The sequence below is a fragment of the Tenrec ecaudatus genome, chromosome 2 (assembly GCF_050624435.1).
Source record: "Tenrec ecaudatus isolate mTenEca1 chromosome 2, mTenEca1.hap1, whole genome shotgun sequence".
NCBI lineage: Eukaryota > Metazoa > Chordata > Mammalia > Afrosoricida > Tenrecidae > Tenrec > Tenrec ecaudatus.
In genome coordinates this window covers 222,347,751-222,357,495 of record NC_134531.1, presented here as the reverse complement: position 1 = coordinate 222,357,495, position 9,745 = coordinate 222,347,751, and the positions used below count along the sequence as shown (strand labels likewise).

At 41.8% G+C, this 9,745-nt stretch overlaps 1 non-coding gene across 1 annotated transcript; it reads right to left on the bottom strand.

Moving 5' to 3' along the window:
* Positions 1-2,197: 2,197 nt before the first annotated feature.
* LOC142441776 (U1 spliceosomal RNA) lies at positions 2,198-2,357 on the bottom strand. The gene has a single exon (XR_012783118.1). It is a non-coding gene; the product is annotated as a U1 spliceosomal RNA (small nuclear RNA).
* Positions 2,358-9,745: the final 7,388 nt, after the last annotated feature.

The following is a 9,745-nucleotide window of genomic DNA, read 5'->3' as shown; positions in this document are numbered from 1 at the left end:
TACAAGTTGGAGACTACGTGATGCTTCCGATTTTTTTTCCCTAGCTAGCAGAACTAGATCTCTTTGGCTTGTAAAAGTGAGAGGCCTTCTAAAGCAGGTAAAATAACAACCATGTGGCAAAGAAGAGGTGGGGGGGGGCGATACTGATTGAGTAAGAAGAGCCCCTTTCAGTGCAGCAAAGCCCACATGGAAGAAGCACACCAGCCAATGTACTCATGCTGTGTCAATAAAAAGAGATATCAGGCATTAAGTCTCCATTGAATTCCTGCTGACCATTATCTAGGGATGAGAAGGCTTGCCCTCAGGCAGAATGCACTGGAAACTAGTGGTTTCCCTTGGGGCTTGCTTGGGTGTGTCTTTGTCCTGCAGGTGGTACTGGGAGTCACACAGGCATGAGTCAAGCCCTGTCAGTCACATCCTGACTGTCTTGATCTGAAGGCCCTAGGCCAAGCTTGTAAACTCTTCTGTCTAAGGCAGTGGTTCTCCACCTTCCTAATGCTGCAGCCCTTTAATGCAGTTCCTCATGATGTGGTGACCCCCAACCAGAAAATTATTTTTGTTGCAAAAATAATTTTTTTTGTTGCTACTTCATAACAGTAATTTTGCTACTGTAATGAATCATCGTGTAAATATCTGATAGGCAGGATGTGTTTTCATTGTTACAAATTGAACATAATTAAAGCCTACTGATTCATCACAAAAACAATATGTAATTATATATTGTGAAATATTTATTTCTAATGACAAATAAATGAAATTTTGTCCTAAAAAAAAAAAGAGGTATCAGAAGTTCAAATACAAGTAACCAAATCGATGTGAAGAGACATGGATGTAGTGAAGACCCCAAACCCACCTGCAAGTTAATGGGACAGACCCTCTCACAAGGGTCACATGGAAGGGATGATAAATTCAGGGTACAGTATAGCACTGATGAAGCACATACTATCCTCTAGTGCTTTAATATTTCTTCCCCTTACTATTATGGCTTTTATTTGTTTTACCTCATTAATCATGTTAGACTTGTGTACATTCATCTGTATATTTAAGATGTTTGGTACATGAAAGTCAAGATAGCTAACCATCAGAAACAGTAACAGGAGTAATGAGTCCTTGAAGGTACAGGAAGAGGAGGAGAGAGAAGGGAAATAGGAGCTGATAGCACTGATGGCGTATAACCTCACTCGATGGGATCAAACAACAGAATTGTATGTGAATAGATATATTGGATTATGTAAGATATGGCCAAAAAATCAAACTATTATAGAAAAAAAGAAGAAGAAGAGGAAGGGTCCCTGGGAGGTAGGGTGAGGGAAGGAGGGGATAGAGGGGAGCTGATATCAAGGAGTTCAAGAAGAAAGAAAGTGTTTTAAAACTGATCGTGGTAGCAATTTCACAATGCTGCTGATGTGACTGAAGTTTGGAATGTTATGACATCTGTAAGAGCTCCCAATAAAATTATTTTTTAAAGTATAAAAGAAAAGTGTAAAAGTAAAAAACAAAACAAACAAAAACCCTTAATTATACACTGGAAGAAAAAAGAAGGGAAAAGTCGGAATTTTCACTTGGATAAAGAATGCCTTGGTACCTGTTAAGTGTTGGATGGCACACTGAGTGGTCGACAGTTTGAACCCAGCAGCTGCTCTGTGGGGGCAAGGTGAGGTGGCCAGCTCCTATAAAGATTTACCGCCTCGGAAACCCGATGGAGCAGTCTGACTCTGCTCTGCATGGTGGCCATGAGTTAATATCTCCCTGAAGACAGTAAGTTTAATTTTGGTTTTGATTTGGGGTTAAGAACATTTGTGCAGCTAGCCCAAGAAAAAGGCAATTTGGTCAGCAGGATAATAGGAAAATAGAAATGATTATGTTAAAAAGAAGTTATGCTCAATGTAAATTACTTTATGGTTAAACTAGATCATATATTAAGACTTGGTTGATATCCTGAATCTCAAATGAAACTTTGATTCACTAGGATTTTCCTTTGCAAATTTGTGACTCAGGTTTTCTATGCTAAGGACACCGACTGCATCGCTCACAGAAAATGAAGTCCTGGCAGAATATGTCATTAAATAACTCTTATGATACAACAGGCTTGGGATGTAACCAAAAAAGCTTTCTGATAACATTGAAGCTTGTCTTTTTTTTTTTCTAAAATATTTTTCTCTCTCTTTATTTTTGTTTTCTCTTTTTTTATTTTTATCAGGGGAGAGCGCAAACGCAATCCCCCACTACCACAAATTATGCAGTCGAGTTTCCCACATTTGGGGAAATTGCAGGGGTCAGCACATCCGGAGTGCAATGGATAAGCCTCGCCCTGGGAAAACCAGAAGCTTGTCTTTTAACAACTGCTTTGTAACTTTTTGCCTTGTTCCCTCCTGGCTCCCCTTTTGCTCAATTCACCCTTTCAAACCTTTACTATTCTCCCCACAATTTTCATTATGACAACATCTCATATGGATATCTACAAATGTTTCCCCGTTTTATAGAATGATTTACTTTCTTCACTAGAAAAAAAAAACTTTATAATTTCTAGCAGACCATGTTGAAGAGATCAGTTATCAGGCATCAAAGAACAAAAAAAAAAATCATATCATTGTGAATGAGGGGAGTGCAGATTGGGGACCCAAGGCCCATCTGTAGGCAACCGGACATCCCCTTACAGAAGGGTAATGGGGAGGAGACGAGCCAATCAGGGTGCAGTGTAGCAACGATGAAATATACAACTTTCCTCAAGTTAATTAAATGCTTCCGTCCTGCCCCCACCTCCCACTATCATGATCTGAATTTTACCTTATAAATCCGACTAGACCAGAGGATGGACACTGGTAAAGATAGGAACTGGAAACAGGGAATCCAGGACAGATGATCCATTTAGGACCAGTGGTGAGAGTGGCGATACCGGGAGGGTGAAGGGAAGGTGAGGTAGAAAAAGGGAACTGATTACAAGGATCTACATATAACCTCCTCCCTGGAGGATGGCCAACAGAAAAGTGGGTAAAGGGAGACATCAGACAATATAAAACATGACAAAATAATAATTTATAAATTATCAAGGGTTCATTAGGGAGTGCGTGGCAGGGAGGGAGGGGAAAATGAGGAGCTGATACCAAGAGCTCAAGTAGAAAGCAAATGTTTTGAGAATGATGATGACAACCAATGTACAAATGTGCATGACACTCAATAGATGTATGTATGGACTGTGATAAGAGTTGTACGAGCCCCCAATAAAATGATTTTTTTAAATAAAATTTTTTAAATAACTGAAAAATATTTTTTTTCTAGCAGACCATCAGTCTAATGGCACTCCAGGCACCCACCAGCCACAAATTGAGGGATTCCTGGGGCTACCCTCACTTTCAGACGAGCAAGCTACAAATGACCACCCTCCAGTTTGATCATTTCCTGGACTGACTCACAGAACCCAATGAAAGTGCTACATTTAGGATTATAGTTTTAGGACAGCCAAAGGATATCATTAAAACCAGCTCAAAGGCTGTCGTCAAAACTGTATTCCTAGATGTAGAAGTCCAAACACAAAGCTTTTGGTTGTCCTCGCCCCGTGGAGTTTTGGACAGCATTACGTCCTTCTTTGCACAATACGTGATCACACTCATAGTCTTGTTAGCCGAGGAAGCGTACTCCGCCATTGGTCTCCAGGGTTCTTACTGTACCTTGCTTGCATTCTGCCCACATGACTGCACTTTAGTTTCTAGTCCTCTTGGAGATCAGGCTAAAGCCTCTCCAGAGTGGAACGAATATGGCATGGTTCAACGTGCCCATCATCAATTCCAGTTCAGATGATCTGGTAGCGGAAGCCCTCAGCAAACAGACACCTTTATCGGGCAGGACAGTCCAGAGGTCTCGTCATCAGCTCCCAGTAGCAAAAGACAAAGACCAGACCACTCCGGTAAGGGGAAGTTTTCCCTGCACAGGTTCCTACGAAGAAACAAAATTAGAGCAATCAACTTGCCCCAAGTTCCACAGTGGTGGAAGTTGGATGCCAAAAAGAAAAATTGAAAAAAGCAACTCACTGCCATCGAATCAAGACCAACTCGTCCGTGACCCTATTGGACAGGGTGGAACTATCTTTGTGGGCTTCTGAGACTCTGTTTATGGGAATAGAAAGCCTCATCTTTCGCCCACAGAGTGGCTGGTGGAGACAAACTGCTGAGGCGGGATAAGTTAAGGCGAGTTCAGAACTCGTGCTTAACCAGTAGGCTCAGTGCTCTGTTGGAGGCACTTCGTTCCCCGTTGGGAAGGGGCATGGCTGTTCTCCACAGCATCTCTTCAACACGGGGGTCTTTCTTTACTGTGCACAGGAATCCAAATATAGTTCATAGACCCCCAATTTAAAGTCTCAGACAGTACGAAGACAAAGATGAACTAGTCAGCTAAGGGAATGATCCTCACTTGTAAGGAGCATTGAGACTGTACTTTCTTTAAGCCCAGTGTGTTTGTTCTTCTGGCAGTCCACGGTACTTCAATATTCGTCACCAACACATTAATTCAAATGCATCAATTAGCTAGATGATTGATAGATAGATAGAATTAGGCAATAGAAAATACCAAGGTTTGGGTCAGGCACACTTTCGTCCTTAAAATGCCATCTTTGCTTTTTAACACTTTAAAAAAGCTTATGCAGCAGATTTGCCCCAGTGCAATACGTTGGGCATTTCTTGATTTCATGAGTGCTACTTCCATGAATGTCGATTATGGATCCAAGTAGAATAAAATCCATAACAATTTCAATCATTTCTCTGTTTATCATCTGATTGGTCCACTTGCAAGGACTCTGCTTTCTTTACATTGAGCGGTAATCCATCCTGAAGGCTGCAGTCTTTGATCTCTATCAGCAAGTGCCACCAGTCCTCCTGGCTTTCAGAGAGCAAGGTTGTATCATCTGCTTTGTTAGTGAGCCTTCTTTCTATCCTGATGCTGCATTCTCTTCTTGGATCATTGGCTCAGCACCATATTTAATAAGTATGGGGGAAAGATACAATCTCGATTCACACCATCCCAGATTTTAAACCAAGCAATACTCCTTTGCTCTGTCCCAATGATTTCCTCTTGGTGGGTGTACCGGTCCCACAGAGCTCAATGAGATGTTCTGGAATTCTCACTTTCGCCAGTGTTATTCATAGCTTGTTAGGATCCACACAGTTGAATGTCTTTACACAGTCAACCATCCTTCTGGCAGTCTCTGCCGATTGGCTGGCCAAGTGGCTGTCTTCCAAACCCGGGCACAGACTAGTGAGCATTCCAGTGCTGCCTTGATTTGTTGCAATATTTCCTTCCATTGGTATTTCATCAACTCCTGGAGACGTGGTCTTTTGCTGATATCTAGAGTAGGACTTGAACTTCTGCCTTCAATGCCATCATTTATTGCTCATATGCTACCTTTTATTTTTTTAATAATAATTTTTATTGTAAATTGGGAGATTCTCAGGTTTACCTTCAACAATTCAAATGCATTTTGTTCCCTCTTGTTCATTGCAGCTTCCTCAACGCTCTGTCACATTCCACTTCTCCCAAGTTTCCTGTTCGCACTCTTCCTTCTTTCCTCACCCTCTGAACGTTGTCCTTGGGGAAATGCTGCCTTTTCATCCTAAATAGTGATTATTCAAAGGTGTGCATACTTCACCAGCGTTATTTCCCCCTATGGATTTGCAGGAAGCATTAAAAAGATGGTATACGGAATCAGTATGCCAACAAGAACTAGTCCACATCCCACCATTTCAGGAGGCAGCATATGAGCAAGAACCAACGGTGTTGAAGGAGCCACTGAAAACATTAGCCAAAAGCAAAGTTCCAGGAATTGATGAAATGCCAACTGAAATGTTTCAACAAGCTTACGAAGTGCTGGGAACACTCATCTATGCTAAGAAATTTGGAAAGCAGCTACTGGGCCAACTGACTTGAAGAGATCCATATTTGTACCCATTTCAAAGAAAGGTGACCCAACAGGTGCATAAATTATAGAGAAAAAAATTTAGAGAACATCATAAAGATGTTTATTTGTGTTTGGAAACAGCCACTATTTGTGAAATGCATTTATTCATACTGTCATTAACCACTCACCTTTCCCTAAATTATAGTGACCCTTGAGATATTAGCTAATTTAAAGTCATGTGATATTCTTTCACTCTGGACCTTTAAAACTGATAACAGTGCTTCAAAAGCCAAACTCACTACCATCAAGTCAATTCTAATGCATACTTCCCCTTTAGTTCTCTGAAACTGTAACTTTTTTTTTTTTGAAACTGTAACTCTTTATGGGAATAGAAAGCCTCAACTTTCTCCTGTGGAGCAGCTGGTGGTTTTGAACTGTTGACCTTTTGGTTAGCAGCCCAATAGGTAACCACTATGCCCCCAAGGCTCCTTTTGACAATGTTTGAGGCCTTTTTTGAAGAGCTTACTTAATGCAAAGGGGAAAAAAGCTATATATATACACAAAACAAGTGCTCTCTCTTTCTATATATATATATATAGAAAGAGAGAGCACTTGTTTTTGTTGACATCATATAAGAAGCAAAAACACATTTCTTTGTCAGCAAATAATTTGTCAGCAAATAGAAGATGTATATGAAATACAACTGAAGATCTGAAGACACAAGAATTAAACTTCCACACTGAGGCAAAACACTAAGGGTGTGCAACAGAACAGCAAGGGGAATAGAGCAACGAAGTCTCCAGGGAATACCAAAAATAGATTTAGGGGCCAAGGTATAGCACCCCATCAAACCCAACCAGAAAACACTCCAAAAGGTCAACAAACAGACCTTGAACTATTTACAGGGTGGTGGTTGTTGTTTTTTTCTCCATTTTTGTTGTTGTTCTTTTTTTTGGCTCTTCTTTTGTTATCTTTTGTTGCTTTGTTTTTCTCAGTCTTGTTAATGTGCATATTATTAACTCTGCAGGTATATCTATATAACATAGGCGGGATAAACAACCTGGAGGAGAAAATAATGGACCGACAGTTCTGGGGGCCATGGGAAAGGGGGAGGCAGGGGAAAGGAAGTGGGTGTTAACAAATCCAGGGACAAGGGAACAACAAGTAATCCAAAATCGATACCGAGGAGGATATAGGAGGCCTGGTAGGGCTTGATCAAGGGCAATGTAACCAAGAGGAATTCCTGAAATCTAAATGAAGGATGAACATGATAACGGGACAAGAAGAAAGTTAAAGGAAATACAAGAAAGAACGAGAAGGCAATGGGCATTTATAGAGGTCTAAATACAGGCATGTACATATGTACATATATTTATATATGACAATGGGGCAATAGATCTATGTGCATACATTTATAGGTTTAGTATTAAGGTAGGAGATGGACATTGGGCTTCTATTCAAGTACTCCCTCAATGCAAGAACACTTTCATGTGAGTCTGGGTAGACTAGAGAAACAAATTCATGGACATACATATGTATAAGAAAGAGCTTTATATACAAGAGCAATTGAACATTGACAAAACATCCCAGCCCAGTCCAGATCAAGTCCATAAGGCCGATATTAGCCCATATGTCCGATACCAATCTATAAAGTCCTCTTCAAACTCACGAAACACATGCAATGATGCCTAATGTAGAAGACCACAGGCCGGTGGGTAGAAAGTCTTTGGATCCAGTGACATTAGAAACATCTCAGCTCTGGCAGGGGTCTCTGCATCAGGGTGGGTCCATGTGTCTTCTCAGTTGCTATGTCTCCCAGGATGTGTGCAGAGAGTCTCCCAACTCCAAGAAGGAAGCACTGGATTTCTCAGAATTCTTAGGCCATGCCCACACAGAGGCCTCAATGGCTATGATCTGACTGACAAGCTAGACTCCAGCCCTATACTCTTAATTCTCAAATTGAAAAATTATTATATATTTACCACAACTTTATTCTATTAAACTGGTATTGCATGATGCTCATCTTCCCAACATGATCGCTGAAGACAATGCAGGTGCATAGGCAAATGTGGTGAAGAAAGCTGATGGTGTTTGGCTATCAAAAGATATAGTGTCTGGGGTCTTAAAGGCTTGAAGGTAAACAAGTGGCCATCTAGCTAAGAAGCAACAAAGCCCACATGGAAGAAACACACCAGCCTGTGTGATCATGAGGTGTCGATAGGATCAGGCATCAAAGAACAAAATATGAAATGGGAGTGGAGACCCAAAGCCCAACTGTAGGCAACTGAACATCCCCTTATGGAAGGTTCGCAGGGAGGAGACGAGCCAGTCAGGGTGCAGAGTAGCAATGGTGAAACATACAACTTTCTTCCAGTTCTTTATGTTTCCTCCCACTCCCCCCCCCCCCATTATCATGATCTGGATTCTACCTTACAAATCCGGTTAGACCAGAGGCTGTACACTGGTACAGATAAGAACCAGAAACACTGGGAATCCAGGGCAGATAAACCCCTTAGGCCAATAATGAGAGTAGTGATACCAGGAGGGGAAGGGGAAGGTGGAGTAGAAAGGGGGAACTGATTACAAGGATCTACATATAACCTCCTCCCTGGGGGATGGACAACAGAAAAGTTGGTGAAGGGAGACATCGGACAGTGTAAAACATGACAAAATAATAATTTATAAATTATCCAGGGTTCCTGAGGGAGGGAGGATGGGGGAGGGAGGGAAGAAATGAGAAGCTGATACCAAGGGCTCAAGTGGAAAGCAAATGTTTTGAGAATGGTGATGGTAACAAATGTACAAATGTGCTCGGCACAATAGACGGATGTGTGGGTTGTGATAACAGTTGTACGAACCCCCAATAAAATTATTTTTAAATAAATAAATAAGAATTAAACTTCATTGTGGGAAGCGTCCTCAGGAAGGAAACCAAACCCACTGCCTGGGAGTAGATTCTAACTCAAAGTAACCTGATACAGGGTTTCTGAGACTGTTAATCTTTACCAGAGCAGAGAGCCTCATCTTTCTCCCTTGGAGCAACCAGTGGGTTTGAACTGCTGACCTTGTGGCTAGCAAACTAAATCATAGCTTACAGTGCCACCAGGGCTCCTTTAAGGGAGAAAAGAGAACCCGAATTCAAATATAACTTATAGATATACATTTATTAAACATTAAACAGAACAATGATAAGACCGCTTCAGCTTAAAGTGAAACATTTTTCGAGCTCAGATCTGTTTCTAAATAACAGTTTCCAGTGAAAGGCACAGACCCCCTTGGAGACAACTCATCCAGGTGAGGGAAACTCTCTGCACAAGGCCATGCTGGCATCCAAGGACTCATAGAGACTCGGGCTCTGCAGATGGAAAGCAAAGGAAGCAGGCACAGAACTATAAATGGCAGTAGATCTGTTCATCACAGTTGGGGGCAGGCCTACAGACGCAGGAAAGAGACCATGATTGGGATACATACATGATAGCAGATGGAAGAAATCATAAGAGTGGTTCAGGGCCCGCACTCTAGCCACCTTTGTTGGGACATGACTCAAGACCATGCAGCCCTAGTACCCCAATTTCCATCAAGGGCACACCCAGCCAAGTCCCTGATGGTAGGTCTGCCCTCCTTGGGCTGGCCAGGGGCTCCCTAGCATCCTACTTTCATACACAGTGTGAGGGTGGGGCAGGAGCTGGCCTTTTCATCCAGTTGTACAGGAGGTCGCTATGATTCAGTCCTTTTTAGGCACCAGGAGCCCAGGTAATGTAGTAGGTTATGTGTTGGCTACTAACCACAGGTCAGCTGTTAGAAACCACCAGCTATTCTGTGGGAGAAAGATGAGGTTTTCTATACCCAGAAAGCATT